The sequence below is a fragment of the Apodemus sylvaticus genome, chromosome 6 (genome assembly GCF_947179515.1).
Source record: "Apodemus sylvaticus chromosome 6, mApoSyl1.1, whole genome shotgun sequence".
Lineage (NCBI taxonomy): Eukaryota > Metazoa > Chordata > Mammalia > Rodentia > Muridae > Apodemus > Apodemus sylvaticus.
In genome coordinates, this window is record NC_067477.1 from 112,994,777 (window position 1) to 113,017,519 (window position 22,743).

Below are 22,743 nucleotides of genomic sequence, written 5' to 3' on the forward strand. Positions count from 1 at the left end.
CAGGAGGGTCAGGAGGGGCCTTTGAGACTACCTGTCTTTGATTTGCCTTCACATAATGCAGGGACATCCCCAGACAGGCCAGGATTTGATGTGCAGAGGGGAGGTTATGAGGCCTCAGCCAGAGCTAGGCAGCTCCGGGGTCAGGAGGAGGTAAGACAGTCTCTGTCAAGCAATCTCGGCTGCTAGAGTGTCCATGCCTCCTTCAAAGGTGCCAGTAGGTGGCGCTAGAGAGCGTGCACAGCTAGCCATGGCTTTTCCACAGAATCTCTGAAAGTCCATCTCAGAGGTCCCTGCCTCTTAGCAGAGTAACCCTGCAGTTAGCCATTCTCTGCCTACCATTCTCCAGACATTTGTCCCCGTCCTTCTGAGCCATCCGCCAGTCTCGCTGATCACTCCAGCAACAAAGCCCATGCCTCGCTCGCTCCCTATGGGGTTTCATGTACCTGTGTGTGCCGTGACTGCCTTTGTTTAGGAAATCAGCACTAGTTTTAAATGACAAAATTATAGAAAATTACATCCAAAATCTGGTAAACTCTTGCTTTGTTTAAAATTTATTCTTTATATAGAGAGACTAAATTGATTTCTTTGAACTATTCTGGTTTAGCAACCCTTCTCTTTAAAAAGAGAGAGGAGAGACTGCCCAAAACAATGAAAGCCCGCGTGCGCTTGTGCAAGCACACATAAAACCCTCACTGCCATTTTGTGAGCTATCAGCTCCGACACAAGAGACTGTGGGGTCCCAGCTGTCCAAGGCTATCCCAAAGCTAGAAGGACTCAGCAGCTTCCGTGTCCCCACAGTGAGAGCCTGCTAAGGCTGATGAAAGGTCTTGCTGGCTTTTCAAGTTCAAGACATCTGTCTAGAGAAAGGGAACTGTTCTTCTGTACAGAAGGGAACAGCCTAGCTGGCCCTAGACCTCCCTGGTCAGGGCCTGAACACTGAGCTGGGATCCATCTCTCTGAACACTGCTGGGAACAGGCTATCCCTGAACACCCTCACCCCTGAGATGGGACGACACAGATTAGTAAGTCAGGCTGCTGAGCCTACCGGGTCAGTGAACCATTACAGAGCTGCTCCCAGGACAACTGCGGGACACCAAAGTGTCCCCTGTGGTCCCAGTTGTCACAGGTGGAGAGAGACACGAAGAGCCCCGTGCCACTTGCTGCTCAAATCCCTACGGGGTAGACTGGATCTGAGTGAGAAACAGGAAGCAGAGTCCGGAAGCACTTCCTGCCCTGTCTCCTGGGAAGCCTTGGGGTCCTCCAGCCAATGACCACGGGTGACCTGTCCCTCACACTGCTCCCATTGGAGCTCACCAGACCAGCTGTTTCTCTAGTGATAGCATTCATTCACCTGGCCATGTATGGCCCTAGCCAGCAGGCAGGTCCCCTTGTATTTGTGACAGAAGACAAAGGACTGTTCGAATACTCAATGCTCAAGCCTGTGTGGGTTTTTTTTAAAGTAAATTCTCCTTTCATTTCTAATCTTAAAAGCCTTTATTGCTGAAGCTATAATTTATCTGTCAGGTCTAATGTCAAACAACTACATTTAGGGGGAAAAAAATAAGAAACCCAAATTTCAAAACCAAATCTTTGCAACTTGCCATGGGAAAGCCGTAATCCTCCTGACATCACCTCGAGGGTTTGGATTTGGGTCACTTTTAATTTTGCCCCCAAGGGATTTTTTTTTACATCCCTGAAACCCAATTGACTTCACACTCCTAAATGACAGACAGCTGGCTCCAGGCAGGCACAGGAGGCGCCACACGATGTTATCAACACAAATCAGAACTCCGCTTTAAAAAAAATAAAAAAATAAAAGGAAAGAAGGAAAAGAAAAGAATTTCCCTTTTCTCCTAGTCTCTGTTTGAAACCTTGCCCAGCGTCATAATAAGATCCACCATGCGCTATCTAGCTCATTACAGGCCTATGATTTTTGCCTTACTATTGTTTGGTGAGACAACCTGGCCTCTCCTGGCATTGGGTAATTATGCAGAGATCCCCCTCCACGAAGAACGGGTCTTGCCAGCCAGAGGGATGGGCCACTGGTATTTTTAGACTTCATTAGTACCCTGATTTAAAATTTCACATTTTGTTTCTTGTAATTATCTTCCGATCGACTGCACGAAATTTTCAGTCGAGGCTCTGTTAGTCTGCCTTCCCAAAAAGGGCGTTGGGACTTTAATTTAAAACTTAACCAATTGAAAAGGAAAGGCGGTGTGCAAAATGCCTTTTGATTTGCAGTAGGTCAAGTGATTGTCTCTCATCTGTGACTAGAGACGCCAGCATGCCCGCGGTTTGCTTTAATGAGTGTTATTTAAATGCATTGAGCACATATAGATTTTCTTAAGAAACTTACAAGATAAATCTTTCTTTCTCTAAGAACAATTTGAGGGTGGGAACAAGCTGTGGAATTTTTTTTTTTAGATTATATATTGAAAGGTAATTAAAAATAGATTTCATGTGTGCAAAGTGATAAGGGAGGAAAACGGAATTAGTTCCATCTGAGTCTTTATAAAAGACCCTGTGTGCTTGTCTTGTCATTAGATGGGGACAGACCTCTGGGCTGATCCTCTGGGAGAAGTACAGCCGAAGCCAGGCCTGTGTAAAGACTGAGGTCTAATGACCCTGTCGCTAAGCGAGCACCAGGAGGTCACCACAGAGGTGCGGGCTGGGGGCAAGGTGATTTCTGTCATCTTTCATCAGGGAATGTCGGTGGCTTAGACCAAGGCTAGAGGCCTCTAAAATCCCCAGACCCCGCCCCGGATCCAGAGGTGAGCTTCAGAAAGGCTGCCTTGCTTCCTGCCTGAGCGTCTGGAGAAAAAAGCACTAACGGCCTCTGCTCCCTTCCTTCCAGAGGGACACATGTCTGTTCTGGTGTAGACGGTGTTGTAGGTTCGGTGTACGGACACCATTGTAGGTACAGTGTAGGGACCATGGTGATCCATCTGCAGAGCTGACCTCAGCCTCAGGACCAGGGAGCTGCATAATGGTGAATTGTCTTTCTGTGGTTACAGTTTCTCATCTCCGCCCCTATCCCTAGACCCCTAGACCAAGGAGCTCTGTCCATCCTTGCAACCTCGGCTGCATGAACCACAGCTACTCCAACTTTAGCATCAGCGAAGACAGTATCTTTGAATGTGCTCTGTGGGATATATCTTGGGATATATGCGGGTGGAATAGTGTTGTCTGGAGTAAGTCTTCTGAGAGTTCGGAGGCACCGCTTCCTTCACTTGTTCATGGCTGTCATCCTAGCTTTTAGGGTGACCGAGGCAGGAAGACTGCTGTGAGTTTAAGGCCAAATGAAGTACATTGTGAGTTCCATCCAGTTCAGCCTGAGCTACAGAATGAGACCCTGTCCTATAAGATCAAACATATATATACATACATACATATATATGTACATGTATATATGTGTGTGTATAAATATATATATACACATCTATGTACATGTATATATATGTGTGTATATAGATAGATAGATATAGATACAGATACAGATATAGATATAGATGACATATATACAATATATAAAATGAGGATGCTTGTACTGTCCTCCTAGTGTCCAGGAGAGCTGATGGCAATTGTGGATGTGACTGCCCCTCACCCATTGCCTGCTCACTGTCACAGAAATCAAGCCCAGTTGTCCTGTCCAGGGAGGTTAGCAGCTGAGCCAGCCTATACAGGGCTCACATGGCCCGCAGCTCTGTGTCTGAGCCACAGAGCCTTTCTGAGAGAAGGCTGAGTTCCTTTCCAGCAGAGGATGGAAGGCTATTCTCCCAGACTTAGGGCTAAGGCGTACCTCATCCCTCCTTGCTTCATACCCAGACAAGTCCAGAGAACCCTGTTCTCTCTGTGATGCATGACGAAGCTGTTTCCCCACACACTGCCCATGCTGCAGAAAACCCTCTCTGTGCTATCCCAGAAATGTCACCCGGAGTCCATCCAGGGTTCAAACTCAGAGCCACCGCCACTTGTCCCTTACTGGCCCAAAGTGTCCATTGAGCACAAGTTCCAAGAATTGGCCATGGTGGTCTTTTTAAAATACAGACATTAACCCCCTCAAAGGTCTCCAAAGGTCCCAGGTGCTCTGGTGTCTGATGGTCACCCCTAAGCCCTCGGTCCCTGACACGCACCTGCCTCGCACTTCAGTCTTTGAGTCTGTGCATAGGCTGAGTTCTCATGCTCTCTGTTTGAGGCATGCCCTGTGCTTTCAATCACTCACCCACAGACAGTGTGTCTGCGCCTCTTCCCTCATCAGACGGGGTGAGCCTCCAGGGTGGGGTGGGTAAACACTTCACTGGAATCCCCTTCTAACCGAAGAGGTGCAACAACCCTCCACAGCAAGAGCTGTGTGGAGCGTGTGACGGTTGAGGGCACAAAGCTAGGCCTCTCTGGGACTCGTCTTTGTTTCCCAAAGCAGCCAGTACCCTTGGGTATCCTGGTATGCAAAAAACATCTCTCAGGGAAATCATTCTGCAGTCTCCACATCTGTATCACACTAAAATTCTATCCACTGAGGTATCTTCCTACACCCAGGTAACTCCACACAGTACCTGCCCCAGGACTTAATGGGATCAGAAATTCCACCTCAGCTTCCTCACCTTTAAAATAACAATGGCAGACAGCCGCTTCTACAGTTGCTGTGTGAGGACTGACTTATTTTATTTGCAGCCCTTAGTGCTGTGCCTCATGTAACCACTATAAAAGTGTGCATGATCTCTCTCTCCACCACCCGTGCCACCATTCAGCACCCACGGCCTTTTAGGGATTCAGGTTAATGTGACGAATCAAAGACCAGTTTGCTTTCCAGAGTCTTAGGAGAGCGTGTTAACATCATGATGTCTGAAGGCCTGGTTCCCAGGGGTCCCCTTTGAATGGCAGAAAATTGCCTTCTCCCATTGTAACATTTCACAATCCTCCACCATCACCATAACAACCAGAAGAAACCAACCTGTTGCTGGCACCTTCCCCCAAATCCAAGAACTGTTCATTTTGAGGGAAGGGCGTTCCTCCCCTGTGCAATCAGGGGAGGTCAGCATCCTGTGACCTTCTTCTTGGTATCAGGGAGCCAAGGACACACAGGCAGGATTAGGTACACATCCATGTCTGCAGCAACAGATTAAACACCTAGTGTTGTCCGATTCCTGTGGGTCAGCTGGCCAAGGCAGGGTTAGGCATACGGCTGGCAGGAATGACAGTGGTCAGGAGCCCAGACCAGCTGCTTGGGAGGGCTTCCCAATCCCTCCACACACTCTCCACAAGCTTGTGCTGATAAGTGGGACTCTACTTCAGTTTTCAATTCTGTAACCCAGACCAGCTTGGGAGGTTAGATAACATTAAGTCTAAACACCATGCCTGGTGCACAGAAGGCTCACAATGTTACCTGCGCTGGCTCCTGTAGGTCTTAAAGAATCCTAGGGAAGAAAGGCATTTGATCTCCACTGCTTTTGCCTCAGGAGACAACCCCATCACCCTTACCTCACCCAGTAGGTCCCCACATCCTGCCCACACACCTCTCACAGGAGGCAGGTGTGGCCCAGGTTTGCCCACACATACAGGATATTTCTTCTTCACTAGACTAGAACCTGCCCAAGCCCACTGTGAAACCCTCCTTCCCTCCCTGGGCTCTGTCCTCAGGGCTTTGTTCTTAGTTAATTGGAGAGTTGTCCAGGGCTTAACAGTTTGGTTAACAGATTCATTTGGCTGTGAGTGAACAGGCACGCAGCCTAATGCAGTAAAGGCAGCCAGACCACCCAGACATGCTGTCATCCTCCTTGCAGGAGGTGACCCAGCGACACACACAAACCCCACCTGCTCAACAGGGCACAGGCAGGTTGAGGGCTCTGTGCTCTCATGCTGGGAAAACATACTGACTTTTAGCCTCTAAGATACACCTAGCATCCTCAAAGTCAGAGATCCTGCCCCACCCACCCTAGCATCCTCAAAGTCAGAGATCCTGCCCCACCCACCCTAGCATCCTCAAAGTCAGAGATCCTGCCCCACCCACCCTAGCATCCTCAAAGTCAGAGATCCTGCCCCACCCACCCTAGCATCCTCAAAGTCAGAGATCCTGCCCCACCCACCCTAGCATCCTCAAAGTCAGAGATCCTGCCCCACCCACCCTAGCATCCTCAAAGTCAGAGATCCTGCCCCACCCACCCTAGCATCCTCAAAGTCAGAGATCCTGCCCCACCCACCCTAGCATCCTCAAAGTCAGAGATCCTGCCCCACCCACTCTAGCATCCTCAAAGTCAGAGATCCTGCCCCACCCACCTGTAAGGCTTGAAGTCAAAATGCTTGAAAGAATTTGAGGAAACAAAAGGAGACAGTTCCCAGGCCTTTCCAGTACAGAAACCAGCTGCCCTGACCCAAGTAAGCCCTGTCATCGCTCAAGGTCAGCAAGCCAAAACAGGCAATGGCAGAATGACTGTCGAAACTTATGTCAGTGACACTCGGGGGCCATGGGAAAGCTGGAGACATGTCACTTCCCTCTCTGATGCTCCCCTGGGTATTTACTGAGCAACTCATCTGTGTTCGGAGATACCAGCGCTGTGCAGAGCTCATAGGTAGCTTCTCCCATAAGCCAAACAAACAGGCACAGGCAGCATGCTAGCTGTGCGCTCCACACAATCTCTGCTTCTACCAAGCAGGAGGCCCTGGGTGAGTCAAAGGGTCCCAGGCATGGGACTAGGCCTTAGGAGAAAGGTAGGGGTTGGCGGGGGAGAGGCTGCACTCCACTGGCGGAAATAAGAAGGTCCTGGCAATGAGAACAACAGAGCCTGGGAAGCAAAAGGGGAACCAGAGATGGAGAGGCGGAGAGATGGAGAGCCTAAGGGCAGTCAAGGGACAGGAAGGTGATGAACGGAAGGAAGTTTGATGGACGTACCTATCACGGAACTGACATTGAAAGTCTATAACCAAGTCACACACACTCTACTACTACTACAACTACTACTACTACTACTACTACTACTACTACTACTACTACTACTACTCAGTTGGTCCACAAAGAAAGCCATCCTGATTTGAGACTGGGTTGCCTAGTGATTTTCAGGATGCCTATTTCTCAGAGCACCAGGCACTCAAAGCCTGACTATACACACAGGCTACTTTCTGGCTGGCCTCCCTACCCTGGTGTTTGGAAGGTAATAACCTGTGGTAAACATCCATCAATCTCTGGGTCTTCATGGTCTTAGAAGGTGAAAGTTTCCTTGATCATCATAGACTTGGACCTAGGTATGAGACACCCGGACCACCATTAATTCCTGAAAGGGAAATCAGGAACACACCCAAAAGTCCGAAAGTTCCCTTGTGTATCTTTCTCTTTCCTGATGTGACAGAAGTTTAGTGGCAAAGCACCTGGCATCTAACCATTATCTGAACATCGGCTTCACCTGCCGATGGATGTGACTTGCAAAGGCACAAAGAGTCAGAGCTGATTCCAGAACTTCCTCTCCTGAGGCTGGAGTCAGTTCTAAGCATGGTATTTAGATAGAGCATGTAGGGTGCCAGCTGCCTGTCCCTGTGTGATGCGGAGGGCCTGGATAAATAATATACCACATCATGAAGTAGAACTGGAGAAAGCATGGCACAAAACCAGTTCAATGAAAAGCGATTTGGTTGAAATTACATTCCATTCAGGAGCACACTCGCTATTCTAGAAATGTAAAAGGTAAAAATAATACAAGTGTAGTATTTCAGGAACACAAAACATCGTGAAAATTGATTGAAGAAAAAAATGGCCAAAAGGTGGCCATCTATTGAAATAGTTGTCATTGCCTGTTTTCTTGGTGCAACTCTCTTCTTGAAAAGGAAAAATAAAAAGTGAGGTGTGTGTTTGTGGATGTTTGTGCATGTTTGTGCACATTCATGTGTGCGTATGTTACACCCGCCTCAGAAAGAAGCTCGAGAGTTTCACTGCATCATCAAGCTAATTTCCTTTACTCTTCTGGTTTCCCAGCATCATGGTGGACCACACACACACACACACACACACACACACACACACACCCGTGAACTGCCTCTTTTCTAAATGACTTCCCTCTTATCATTCATTGCCCAGTGCTTCAGGTGCAGTCTGCAGACAAGGCCAGTGTATATGTGCTTTTCCTCAGCTTGGGCAAGGTTAGTTCATGACAGTCAGCTCTGCTGGGGCAGCTGTCATCACAAGACACTGCAGACAGGGTGGCTTCAACGGCAGAATGTGTTTCCTTACAGCTGCAGAAGCTGGGAATACAAGTCAGAGTGAAGGCGGGGTCGCTGTCTCCCGGTGCCTCTCTCTTTGATATTGTGTCTTCACAAGGTCTTTGCCGGATGGAGGTGTACCTGTATTGTGTCTTCTTCTTAAAGGGGTGTCACCTCTATTAGATTACCTCTGTAGCCTCCTTAAAGGCTCATCTCCAAATGGGTGGGTAAGGTATTTAATTGAGTCTGTAATACTCTTTGTTATCTGAGAATTTTGTTGTTTTGTTTTGTTTTTAAATAGGAAATAGACTTGGCTGTCCTGGGACTCATAAAGATCCTCTTGCCTGTGTCTCCCACGTTCTGGGACTAAAGGGCTGTGCCACCATGCCTGGCTATACTAAGAGTCTTTAAATCCATCTAATTATCAAACAGAAAGGGCAGCTTCTCACCACAGCACAGGCACCGTGTACTTACCACTATTTCGCCTCTGTAAAGTCAGGATCAAGTCAACCTTTCCACTGAGATCCTAGAATCGTTTTTCTTTACATCGGTGGGGCTGGTTGTGTCTCCGGACATCCCGACCACCCACCATCCCCACCCTGTCCCAGCTCTGCTCTCTTCAAGTCAGAATCTTCCTTGGGGAGACAAGCCATTCATAATTTGCAACCCATTCCCCACGACCATCACAGTAGATAGCAGGGGAGGGTAGTTCATGAGCCATCTTTTAACAAAAGTACTTCATGTCACAGGCCGGGACAATGGAGTTAAAGGTACCACCAAAATGTCACATCATTCCCAGGAATGCACTAGGAAATTTCCCAAGGAAACTGCACCCTCACCACCTAGGCAGTCACCTCCCCTGCTGCTGGGAATCCGCCATCTTGGCAGGCTTCTGTCCCCCTACAGACGGAAGCATGGACACAAACCCAGGGCCTGCATGCCTGTGACCTGCAGCAGGGACTAAGCCATGCAACCCATAGAAATTGTATGTTCTCAAAGGCAGGTCCATACTCTCACACAAGGCCACATCTTCTATGGTGCCACATGGGATAGATTAGTAATAGCCCCTAAACAAACATATCACTAGGGAGACACTCATCCCAAAAAGAAAGGGAAAGATGACCTGGGCAAACCCTCACCCAGGGACATTGGGACCCTCACCCTATCAAGTCTCATGGGTCGATGTCATCTTTGGAAATGTCTGCTTAGTGAATAGGAATATTGAGTGAATGATCAACCATACTCATTTGTTGTTGCCAAGAATATCTTCAGGGGCCAGTCTCAGGGGCCCAAGATGCCTTACTATCTATTCAAATCTGTGCCCCAGAGCCTTAGAAACCCCCAGATTTGGGTGTCATCTTGTGGGGTAATTCTGAAAGCTTCTGAGATCCCTAACTGAGAGAGAGAGACAGAGAGACAGAGAGACAAAGATAGAGAGACAGAGAGAGGGAGGGAGGGAGGGAAGGGGAGAGAGAGAGAATGTGTGACTATGATTATACATGTGTAATGTATGTGCACATGGTGGGTACACACACTTGTACATGGATGTAGAGGCTAAAGGATGATCTTTTGTCATTTTCCACCTTATTAAGCCTTTGAGGCATGGTCCCTCATTGAGCCTGGAACTTGAGTTTATTTGGCTAGGCTAATGGCCATCGAGTACAGAAGCCATCCTGGTCTTACCCTCTCTCTCTCTGCTTGAGCTGTGTTCAAGACCCACTTGTTATGTGAGTCCTGGGATCTGAACTCGAGTCTTCATGCTTGGATTGGAATGCAAGAGCTCTCACCTGGGCGTGGTCTCTCCAGGCCCAGGTCTTTGTTGTATATGAAAATGTTCATTGCCTTCAGGTTTCCCGGTGTCCATGTCACTGGTCCCACAAAGCAGTTAAGTAGACATGTGTGCTCCCTGCTAGGTCTTTCTAGCAATGACACTGATCAAGGAAATGAAGTTGACCTTGTAGAGTCGTCTCAAACCACGGTTAGGGACCACCACTGCAGACAAGATGTGGGTTGAACTGGAAAGTGTAGCCTTGTCTTCCGGAAGGGTGACAGGAGCAGTAGCTGCCACACACTCACCTGTCACTGTGTGTTCATTACCTGTCTGTATTTGTATATTCCTTGGAGTTGTGCCATTTGGGCAAATTTCTAGATTTAAAAAAAAAAAAAAAAAAAACCTGAAGACTCAGACAAGGCAGATACAGAGGGGTTGGTGCCATAAGGGAGCAGATCCCCAGAGACTATGTCCCTGCTACCATACCACACCTATAGGCCCCTGTTGTGTCGTCACTGGGGCTAACGATAGGTAAGCCCTGTGATGGCCGCTTTATCTATGCCAGCATCATGTGACTGACAGACTCTTGGGGTTCGTTGCTCCTGGATGAATAGACAGATGGATAAGGTAGATGCATGAAATTTCCAAAGTCAGTCCATAAGGGGCACTAGGTTATTTGAGGATACTGCAGAGAGAGAGCACTGACCACAGAATCCACTAGAGCTTGGGAGGCAGGAGGCCCTGGGAATTCTTCCCCATTGCTACATCTCCCATGCCTTACTCAAAAAAGTATTGCAATAAAGTTAATGGAGCCAGTCATCCTATGAAGGAGCCAATTCTGAGCAAAGATGATACTTCTTTGAAGTTAATGATGTCTATTAATTGAGCTTGTGCCCTTTTAAATGAATGAAAGTCTTGAGATGTACTAAACAGCAGCACATCCATTTAGAAGTCGTTATTGATGCCTCAAGTCTCCACCACCAATGGATAAAGAGCCACCAGGGCAGAGCTACAGGAGTCGGCTTCCTGCCGACATTTCGCATAGCCTTCAACTCCTGGTAAGCTCAACAGATGCCATGCCTGTCCAGTCATTCATGTCTTCAGCAAAGTCGTCCATTCAGCCCTTTACAGCTAAAGAGGTCGGATGCCTTCATGATGAATAGCCCGGCGGCTGATCCGTGTAGCTGGAAGATGTTGAAGAGTGTGGTCCAACAGCCAACACCACAGAAATGGCTGCTGTACAGTGGAAATACTGTCAGGTGGTCCCTGGACTGGCTGGACAGACTCAAGCTTGCCTGCAGCCCTCGAGGGAACCAGCGTGTCATGGCCCCTGCACCGCCACCCTCCCCCAACATGCACCAAAGCCCCATTTCCGGCTCCTTCTCAGTTACCACCGTTCACAGTTGCTTAAGAGCGCAAAGTGGCACTTGTTGTACCCACAGAACATCTGCTAAAGACAAACTTATGCTTCTAGCGCTTCACTTCAAAAGACTGGCCGTGTTATAAAAAGAAGGGGACCATCTGTGCCTCTTCTGGACCCCAGCGCCTCTTGGAAGAGATCGCTGTGCAAGAAGGCAAGAGAGGAGCCAGCGTCAACTTCGAGAAACTATTTTGGAGCCTGAAAAGAATAGCGCTTTCCCGCTGAGGGAATGGGGCCCACACATGAAGGCCAGCTTGCAAGGGAACATGTGGTGACAGATGCTGAGCAGAAGGAGACCACCTGGGTCCAGTGGAGATCCCCAACATCACAGAGACTCTGCAGCAAATGATAGATCAGGGGAACTGTAAGCTTTACGGGGAGAGGAAAAGAAAGGGCATGTAGGGTGGTGGCCCCAGGGGAAGCCCCAGAGGCCATGTCCTAGGTAGTTTGCTGTTACGTGCAGTCAGATGTCCTTCCAACTGCATCCCTCCCTCCACCCGGGTAGTTTGGAGTCCTAGGCCTTGGACACATCACCTCCACAGTACAGGAGTGACCCAAAGGTATGTGAAGCCTGCTTGAGGCTTGTGTCTTATGTCCTCTAGCAGAAGATACAAAAAAAATTCATGTAAAGCCAGATATGGTGATACAAACCAGTAATCCTAGCAGCTTGGAAGCAGGAGTGGAGAATTACGGGTTTAAGACCATCCTGGGTGGCATAAAGAGATTGTGTCTAACAAAAGACAGAAAAATGAAAATCCCTATTAAACCCAGAAAAGGCTAGGTAAGGGTTGAAGCATGGAGGTGGGGGGGGGGGGCTGGGATTAACACAGATCAGACTTACAGAGGGAGAGGACAGGAGGAACAGAATCTTGCAGATAATTCCTGGCCAGAATCTTGATGAAGAAGAGTCCCTGAATCCCTGCCTACCTTGGTGTTCCTATGTGTGAACTCTAGGCAGCCATACTGTCCCCTGGACCTTCAGCCCTCCACATCAAGGAAAACTGTTTACTGCCATGACCTGGAGGTGCCAAGAAGCCTTGGTCAGTGGACCCAGCTCTGGGATTTCCTTTATCTCTGATGAAAACCTATTTCTGACACAGGTAGAAATGAGGGGATGAGGGTGGAGGCCAGCAATGGGATGCCCTGGTCCCTTTTTTTCTCTTGTCCTGTTGGTCTCTGACAGGATACCCCTGTTCCTCCTCCTGGCCCCGCGAATTAAGAACTTTGTCTTGTCCTGGGGAAGGTGTGTAAGTTTTTGCCCACATTTTAAATGTTCCAAATTCCACCCACTTGAGTGCTTACTCAAATTAAGATTCTGAGGGCAAAAGCAGTTCCTGGCTTCGTGTAGTCAAGTCTCTAAAAGTCCTGAAAGGTCGCGGCCCTTTTATCCCAGCCTCTTTTCAGGTCTTTTCTGTGCTTATTGATCTCTTCTGGTGAGCAAGAAAACACGGTAGGCAAAGCCCACTCCTTCCATAGAAATAAAACATTCTGCAGTCAAACCACACACCATAAAGGAATAATTGCAGTCTGTATATATTGCTAATGGACATCTCTCAGCAATTCCCTGTCTCATACGCTTTAAACACAGACATTAGTATAAATATGCAGAAATCCCCATTCGGGCAAATTACTCTGCATTTCTGAGCGAAGGGAAGATTAACCATGTGCTGATATCTTTGCTGGAGCTCAGCAGAGTAGGAAAAAAAAATCCCTTGGCCCTCCTTGAGAGGGAGGCTTGAGACTCCTTCCATGGGAACTTGGTACAGAGCTGGAGGCCTGAGTAGTTCTCCTTCCCAAAACAGGTGCTCCTCTAGAGGAGTGACAGCACAGCTTCAGGAAGATAGAGATGCCACCGCTGCCTCCTCCTCCTCCTCCTCCGCCGCCGCCGCCGCCGCCGCCGCCGCCTCCTCCTCCTCCTCCTCCTCCTTCTCCTCCTCTTCCTTCCCATTAGAAAACTGTCGCTTGAAGGGGCTAGTTGGTCACCCAGCATTCTGTTTCTTTTTCCCTGACCTCTCAGCTGCCTGGCAGAAGCTTCTAGGATGGCTCATGCCTCTGAAGTTTCTGCTCCCCGAGAGGTCTAGGGCCTGCTGATGGTGATCCCCAAGCCTGGAGGTTCTAAGTCGTCTGAACCCAGCACATCCTCCTTCTCTGGTCTTCTACCCTCTTACCCTCCCCCACTCCGCAGTTCTCCTTCCTATCATTCATCCTCTCCCCCATTAGCTTCTTCTGCCAGGCTTACTCCCACTGAGAACCCTGTGTTCCCAACCTAGACCAGCACAAAGCTAGCCATCTTGCCTCCCAGGGCTTCTTCTGCTGATTGTGAAAAAACACCTCCAACCCCAGAACACCGCAGTGGTGAGGCTGTCTCATCAGAACACGCTGCCCAGAATGGAGTGACAAGGTCTAGTGACTGCAGAGATGGAGGACACAGTCCAACTCTGGAGACCCCTGTGACATTCACAGAAGTCTCCTGGCCCCTGCACATGCTGAGCACAGGCTGTTGGTCCCCTTCAGGTACACTGGCCTCTGTGCCTCCCTCCTGGGGACAGGGTTGGCATGAAGGCTGCTAGCTGGGAACCTCCTGATAGCCAACATAGCATATGAGGTAAATCATGAGCTAGTCCAGAGTCACAGCTCAGGCAGAAAGTGTGGCGCACAGAGATCTGGGTATTTATTTTGTATTCAGTGCCTACCTTTTCCATGGGGGACTGAACACACAGAGAAAGGCTCTGTACTGATAACCTGAGCAAAGAGACTTGGGGCCTCTCCGGGCTGCAGCCCCGTCTATCTCCGACTGGGGACTATTGCAGGGCCTGAGAGCAAGGTTTCTCTCATTCTGTAACATTGCTTTCTAGTGGGAATTCTGAAGGCAGCAGGCTCAGCACGGGAGAGCGAGTCCTCTCCTCAGCTAACCCTCAGGGACACGTGCAGACTCCACCCTTCCTCCCTACCAGAACATCTCGGCAGTCTATTTTCACGTCTGTCTCCCCCACCCAACTGTGAATGACTTGAGAACACCCCCGCCTCTGGCCAATTTAGCAATTTTACGTGATATGTAAAAAGGTATCCTTTTCTCAAGACCCTTGCCTGCCACCTACCAGAAAACTGTGACAGTAATTCAAAAAACCCTGAGGACTCTGAGGTGAATGATGCCCCCTGCAGCTGTACAGTGTGGCTTGACTGACCTCTGAGCTGCAGCCCCGGGGGTCCAAGCTCAGTATGCATATTGACCTATCTAATCTTTACATCTATGAAATAGGAGTTATCATGACCCCCATCTACAGATGAAGCTATGGCTCAGAAACATGACGTGACTATCATGTATTTATCCAACTGGTCAGGGACAGAGTAGAAATGAAAGGGAAGCATCCTTTTATCCCAAAGTCTAGACTTTAACCGTATTACCTTATACCTCAGTGTTTGGCTCTGGGATTGGCCTTGGGGTGTTCAGTACGGCTTTGTCCCATGTGACACCCCTGATAAATAGGCTTTGAATTGATAGAGATATCCTCATGGAAGCCTGGGGTAGCCCAAAGAGAGCCCCAGTCCCCCATGAGGACACCTGGCCTGTTAACTCTTCCACATGAGGCCCTTCCGCTGAGCTCAGTGACCAGCCTCCTCTACCCTTCCCAGGCCAAGTCAGCCTCTTCATGGTCACAGCCTTTCTGAGTAGCTGTCTCATTTCTGCTGCTCCCTGGACACGCTTCACGCTGCAACACAGGAAGGAGTCTTAGGGAATTCTCTCAAGTTCTCCTCTGTCACAAATCCTCCAGAGGTCCTCTTGGCAAGCCACTCATAGCTTCCGCCCTCTCCACCAGTCAGCTCCTCAGGACCTCCGTGTGACAGTCACTGTTCTTGCTCAAGCTGACATCCCCACTATACCCTCATCTTGCCTTTTTGCCAGCCCTTTCTCCAGAAACTTCCCTGAACCCCACTCAGAACCCCCCAGGCCTGGTGCCAGCCTAAGGCAGGCCTAACCCCTCTGGCACCCATTCCCTCCTGCTTGGAAGGGACCCCGAAAAGAGAGCCAGGGAAGTAGTGTGCCATCCGTGAGCACCCCACTTGGGAGCATGCAATGAGATCACTCTGCCCAACTCCACCTGGCCCACACGTCCCTCATCCCTGCTGACTGACAAAGATGTGCTCCCACAATCCAGTGGGAGCTGCCTACCCTCCATGGGGAATTATAAAGGCATCCTCAGAGTTCTCCAAATACTATTTCAGAACCCCTGAAGCTTCACCCCGAAATCTCTATAGGAAGCTGTGGGAAATAAGCATCTGTGCTTCTCAGAGAATCCTGGGAAGTCAGAGGGGATTCCATGTGGAATGAACAAGAGCTGGTTCTCACAGTCAGGAGTGGGCAGATGTCCAGAGAATCTCACCCCAGCACTCAAGTATGAGCCACCAGAACTCCGTGACTCCAACTGGTGTCCTGGGGCAGGTGGCAGCTGAAGGCCCTGTTGACAGGAACCAATTAGAGGCACCATGCAGGCATCACTTACCACTCTGAATCAATGAGAGAATCTCCAATAGAAGGTTCCATGCAGCCAAGAGAGCGAGCGCCTCAAGAGACTGTTAGCCAGGCTGCCTCTGCATACCGTGCATGATCCCCACTGCCTTCCTTACTGACCAGGCCTGGCTTTGCCAAGCTTCCGCTGGAATGTGACTTAGAAGGGACAGAGGCATATTCCATTTCCAAGGAAGAGCATGATCTGACCCAGCAGGGAGTTCTAGGGTCCCACCAACTCTAGTTCTATGAGGAGTGTCGGCTGCTGGGGGACAGGAGGAGCAGCACTATGCCACTGAACCCCAAGGCTCTTGTAGGCCATTTGCCCAGATCTCGGGTTCTAGATGCAGCCAATGCCTAGTGAAGACACCATCCGCTCCCCACTCCCTGCTCCCCTCTCTGCATCACTATCCGGCCCTCCTGAACTCACTGAGCTGCCCCAGCCCTAGAAAAAGGGGGCACATGTTGTGGGTCACCAGATACCCCACAGTGACAAGTCAGACTTCCCGTCTGTTTTGTTCCGTGCCGTATTCCCAGCGTTGGCACGTAGTAACTCAGTAAACACTTGTTGGATGCAGGGTGCATGCAGATGACTGCAGACAGAGGGGTGGGATCAGGGCTACCCACAGAAACAGGTGGCCACTAGGCTAAAGCATCTGGGCAAGAGTCACCCTCAAATCATCGCAATCATCGTTTCCGTAGGTTTTTCTAACTTCAGTCAAATGTTCTGCCCTCCCTTTCGCTCTCTCTTGGGCAGCTATTTTTCTTTCTCCTTTGCCTGGATCTCTGCCCTAAGCTGGACCACACCAGGAACACAGCAAAGTTCAAATGTTCTTCCTTCCGGTGCAACAGTAGAGGCTGTGGAGAAGATAAGCAAGCCCTGGGCCACTGAGGCCTTTGTTTCTGGTCACTAAGCAATGAGTTCACATCATCCCTGGGATTCCACAAGCTTCTCCCAGTGAACAGTGTTGTTCCTTCTTCCCTAAGGCCTAACATCCCCTCTGAAACTCCAGGGTAGCCTAACCAGACCTGGCTGGCTCCAGACCCCTTAGGATTTACCTTGCCTCTTCTCAGAAGAACCTCTTTTCCTCTGACCCCACTCCCACCCCGCGGGTCCTACCAGCCAGTCCTACCCCATGCCTCCAAGCCATCTAGATCCAGCCGGAACCTGACCTCCCCCCTTAACCCCCACTCTGCGACAACCCCTTCCTTTGCTGTGCTCTACAGACTCCACGCTTCGTATTCCCAAATGAACCCTAAACTTTCCTGGGCTGTCGCACCTGCTCTGCCTCTAAGGAGAGTGTCCAGGAAACAGCAAAAGGCGGTCGTTTAAATGCTCTTTTTTTTTTTTAAAGCACAGCTTGATCCTGGTTCTGTGGCTCACTAGCTGTGCGAGCTTAGACAAGTTCTTTTCTCTGGAAGCTTCGTTTTCCTTCAGACCTTAGGGTTAACCCTGAGGGATAAAGGAGATATGATAATGGCTAGTCTCATAAGGAGATACAGAAAGAAAACATGCCTCCCATGGCAGGCTCTTCTAGGTCCAGGATACAGACGAACGCCCCGGTTGCTTGACGCAAGTGTCATTCTAGATGGTCTCTTTCCTCCATTGGGGCTTTTCACACCGGAGCCCTGCCCTCTACCAGCCTGGGGCCCCAGTCCAAGCCTGCGGCCACGGATCGCGCAGGCGCATTGTTCAAAACAGGCGTGCGATTGCCCCCCTCCTGGGTGACAGTAAGGCACCGCCCACCCCGCCCCCGGCGCCGCCATCACGTGCTGCCAGTCCCCACCCGGAGGTTCCCGCGCGCTCGGAGGTAGCGCGTCTGCGAGTTCCTATTTGCATATGCGCACGCCAGATATTTATATCTTCTCCTCAGCCAGTCCAAGTTATTGATGTCTTAAAGTGACTTTAATCTGAGCCTTCTCTTCTTCAAATGGGCTTTTGATTTCCGGAGTGATATTATACATGGCTGTAAGCTATTGACTGAGCGATTGCGTTGTGTTCTCAATGTGCTGATGCTGGGAATCTGCGATATAAATAAACTTCCTCTGGTAGAATCATTATAAAGCACAAGCAGCAGAAATTTATGGAAAGAACAGATTAAATGCTTAGACTTAAATTCTTCAGCGTGCGCCTTGCCCTAAACTGCTGTGTCTGGAATTTGGGCTGCTGATTCAGGTGGAAAAAATCAAACGGACACATCGCTTGTCGGTGCATTTTTACTATGATCTATTGTGTTGCCAAAAGAGAAAGCTCAAAAGCTGCCATTGATAATCCTGGTTAAAACTTGGAGCATAAATTATTAAGACATGTAGTTTCTTTTCGGAGTGGTTGGGGATTGGGGCGGTAGCGCAGTAAAGAAATACAACATCAATATGTGCTTATGCATTGTAATGCGGGACATTTTTATGCCCATAATAAAACATTCCGCCTACAACTATGTTTATGAAAGCAACAGATAGGACAATCCATAATGCCACTTAATAGAGTTAATCACCTCCCATCGGAACGTTTTAAAAGGCTTTTTATTGCACGTTGAAAAGCTCTGACCGTAATTAATACCCTGCACACTGTCAGGTGCCAGTCAGAGAACTGGAAGCAGGAAGGGAACTTCATAGCACTGAGAGGCTGAGAGGATTCTCCAGACTGCTTCCAGCTGTCTATGCTCCCAGGATTTAAATCAGGAGGCCAGCCTCCAGGGCTAGGCTGTGTCAAGCCCTGTTCTCTCCATGGGGCAGAGACCTTTGAATTTTAAGTTGTGGGTCCTAAATATAAATTCTGCACTTTGTTCTTAAGGTTTCTAAGGTTTGGACTGGTCTGAACTCTTTCTTGACAATAGTTACCCCCCAAATGATCATCCTAGGGGTCCTGGGATTCTAAGTAAAGCAGTCTCATTGCTCAAAGATGGTCTGGTCTCCTAGTTCGTTGTCAGCATAGTGATGGATGGCTAATAACTACAGAAGTTGACAAAAGACACTCAGCCTTCCTCAGAGGGGGCCTGACTTTGGTCAAGAAGTAGATAAGGTCAAGTCATACCTCAGGCCCATTGGGAGGGTCCCCAGACGAACAGCCTGCAGACTCTGGAGGTGAGAAGTTTTTCCCTTCCCTTCCCTTCCCTTCCCTTCCCTTCCCTTCCCTTCCCTCCCCTCCCCTCCCCTCCCCTCCCCTCCCCACCCTTCCCTTCCAGAGGAGGAACCTTATCTCCTCTGTCCCTTATCACTTAACTGCTGTGAAACTGGAGGCAGCCAATCTCCACAGCCCAGAAAAGCTGAAGAGGTGAAGGGTCAGCCCAAAATAATTAAAGAATAGAATTCCCCTTTAAACCTGGATTTAAGCCAGCTAAAGAAAATAAAGAAGAGGGAGACAGTACCCATGGAAGCATGGGCCTTCCCAAAGGCTGGGCAGCTGACTGGTGGTAGCTGCTTTCTTCATGGAAAATGTTGAGCCAACAAGAACTGAGAATGAATGACCTGTGAGGTCAGCAAGGCTTGAGCTGTCTTGCAGCCTAACATGGTGGAGCTTCCTTCTGCTCTAGAAGCATGGAGTGTCTTAGTTAGGGTTTCTACTGCTGAGAAGAGACTCCATGACCATGACAACTCTTATAAAGGAAAACATTTCCTCAGGGCTGGTTTATACTTTCAGAGGTTTGGTCCATTATCATCATGTGCAGAGCACGGTGGCACAGAGGCCGATGCGGTGTTAGAGGAGTAGCTTAAGATTTCTACATCTGTAGCAGAGGATGGCCTCGCTGGACAGCAAAGGGAGGAGAAGCCCTTGGTCCTTAGAAGGCTCGTGATGTCCCAGTATAGGGGAATGCCAGGACAGGGAAGCAGGAGTGGGTGGCTAAGTGAGCAGGGGGAGAGGGGGTTTTCAGAGGGAAAACCAGGAAAGGAGATAACATTTGAAATGTAAATAAAGAAGAGAATTAGACACATTAGGCCTGGCCTAAGCTTCTGCCACCTCAAAGCCCACTCCCAGTGATGCGCTTCCTCCAACAAGGCCGCACCTCCCAATTGTATCAATCCCAGTGAGCCTATGGGGCCATTCTCATTCAAACCAGCACAGAGGTTTTGTCAGGGGTGCATGAGTAGGTGTCCCAGGGATTCAGAAAGGTTGCTGGAACAGGTCTTTACTGTCTCAAAATCCTACTTGAATTCTGAACTGAGTTCTGCTTTCTACTGAGACATTAGTTACAGAGATCCTGTCCAGGCTAAATGGGTTGAGCGTGCTCTGTCTCTCCCTGACACAAGCCCTGTAGCCTATTGGTCCTCTCTGCCTCTCTCCTAAATGCCAGAATAGAGTCGGCCCACACCGCACCCTCCCCAGGTTATATGTGTAAGAAGAGCTAAGAAGGTGCTAAGGTGAGATGAGGTAAATGCTTCCTCCTGTCAGTCAGCAGGAAAGTATTAAACACCTACTGTGTAACGAGACAGACTCCTGCCTTTGAGAACCCTACCTTTCAATGTCCTAAAGCCTTCCAAAGACTTGTGACATCTACCTCCCAGAAGCAGCATCTGGAGAAATAAGAAATTGCATGTGACATTCCACAGATGTGCATAGCAGGTTGATCTAGGATCCCCAAAGGCCAGGACACAAGACTCAAGTGGCTCTAGATTCTCCCACCTGCTCAGCTCCCCACATCTTGGGGGGCACGGGGGTGTGTGCAGAGGTGCGCCACCTCAGATGGAGAAGTAGATGCACAGCAGGGCACCAGGCTGTGGTCTCCACAAGACCGTGCTTTCTTTTGAAGTGTGTCCCCGGCTGAGACAAGTGAGCTGTAGGACACCATTATGCAGACAACACAAGTGGGACACACCGTCTAAGCAGGACACGTGCCTAGCTACATGCCAGCCCACCCAGACTGGCGCCGAGCTAAAGCCAGCCAGTCCTTGCCCTCACAGTAGCTTCCAGACACCCATCCGCTGCCTCAGCTGGTTTCTCTGAGCATAGCATGGCGGCCTTGGCATGTCCATTGGGCGTTTGTTCTTGATCCTCCCCTCACCTGCACCCTTGAGTGAGCAGTAGGGTCCGTGTGCCTGAGGGAGAATGTGAGGTGGACAGAGCTCCGTTCAGTCTTGTTCTCTAGGTCTTAGGAAATGAGTTTGCTAATAGATATGTCATCCTGGGAGGTCATGATACCGCTTGTCATTAACCCAGGCCCCCTGCCTGGAGATCTCACCAAGAAATTGTAGGTGGCTGCTTGCAGGCAAGTGAGTGATTTGCAGGACCACGAGAATATTTGCATAAACATATGTATGAAAGTGTGTATTTATTTGCATTCATTTGCATGAATTTCTGCCTCTTGGAGCTGTCGGAGCTGTCGGTCCTTAATTTTATTTTATTTTTTTCAGTAGATGTCTTTGCACTCTGGGAGCAGCTCTGGACACTTAGGGGCTGAAAATAAAAAGGCAAAACCAACAGCCGTTCACGGCCGTGAAAGCAGGGGTTCTAATTTTGTTGTATATTAGAATCCCCTGAGGAGCTCTTAGAAAGTCTGTAGGGCGGGGGAAATGGCACAGGGGTAAAGCACTTGCTGTGCAAGCCTGAGGACCAGAGTTCAAATCCACAGAACTCCCATAAAAGCCCAGATGAGCACATCACTCCACCGGCGATTCCAGGGCAAGGAAGACGAGACAGGGAATCCTCTAGACCAACTGGCTAGTCAAACTAGCCAAATGCCGAGCTCTGGCCTTATGGTAAATGTTAATTAGTAGTTTCTACACCACCTTAAGATCATTTAGTTCCAAAATAAAACCACAAACCTTTTATATTTATAATAAGCTTTAAAAGCACTAGACCTGGACAGATATCAACCCTCTGTACTATTTTGTCTAGAGCTTGCCGGGCTGGTCTCAAACTCATAGAGATCCTCCCATGTTCTGGGATTATCTGGCATCAGTCACTTTTTTTAGTTTCCAGGTGAGTCCCATGCCCAGGTCTGTCTTGTGCCGCGCCTCCGAGAATGCTGGCTCTAGCCCCTTCACTTGCCGTGCCATGGGCCAATCCGTGTCTTCCCGATCACACAGGCCCCAGCTCAGAGTGATGCTTTACAAATGCTGTGGGACCTGTATGTACCCGGGCTCATCTTTCCAGCATTTGGGTTTGGGCATGGGTGGTGCCCTCTACTGTGTGCACACACTGTCCACCCTCGGCTAACTGGGCACAGCAGCCAGGGCCTGTGCATCCAGCCCACCCTCTGCAGAGGCTCTCAGAGCCAAACACATAGGTATGCTCAAGCCTGGGCCCTCTGACACAGGCTGGCAACTATTAAAACTGTAACCCATTCGTTTGTAAAAGGTAGATCTGCGAATTTAATATATAGAGTTCAGTAAGCTCAGCTTCCCAACAAAAGCTGATGGCCAAGCTAAAGACCTGCAGGAAAATGAGCGGAGTGCAGAAAGCTATGATTAAATCTGGTATTAACAGGAAACCATACCAGGCTAAGGAAATTGATCCAGAGGGCCCAAGGGTACAGGCTGTGTACCCAAACAGGCCTCCCTCCCTGTGCCTAGGGTCTTGAACAGTAGGTGCCACTTGGAGCAAATCATCTCTGCAGCTGTGTCCAGAATGACTTTGGGGACCAATTATTGCAAATATATAGTAAAAAAAAAAAAAAATCGTCAGCATTTCCACCCACCAGCACTTGCCCAGAAGACAGAAATGGATGGAAGACAGGATTGACATGGGACACTGGGAAAAGGGCAAAATCAACGTTGGGAGAGTGAGGGAGTGTCAATACAGCCCCTTGCTGATCTTCCCAGCGCCAGCTGCCTCAGCGCATGATCAAACACTGTGGACTGTAGTGTTTTTGTGATGTATGATGGGTGGGATGGGTGAGCTGGCACACAGACTGCGTTGGTCCA

General features: G+C 49.2%; 1 protein-coding gene across 1 annotated transcript in view; it reads left to right on the forward strand.

The window, feature by feature from the left end:
* Nucleotides 1-22,743, forward strand: part of Klhl29 (kelch like family member 29) — a 298,502-nt gene that overhangs the window by 239,789 nt on the left and 35,970 nt on the right. The gene's annotated exons all lie outside the window — the stretch shown is intronic.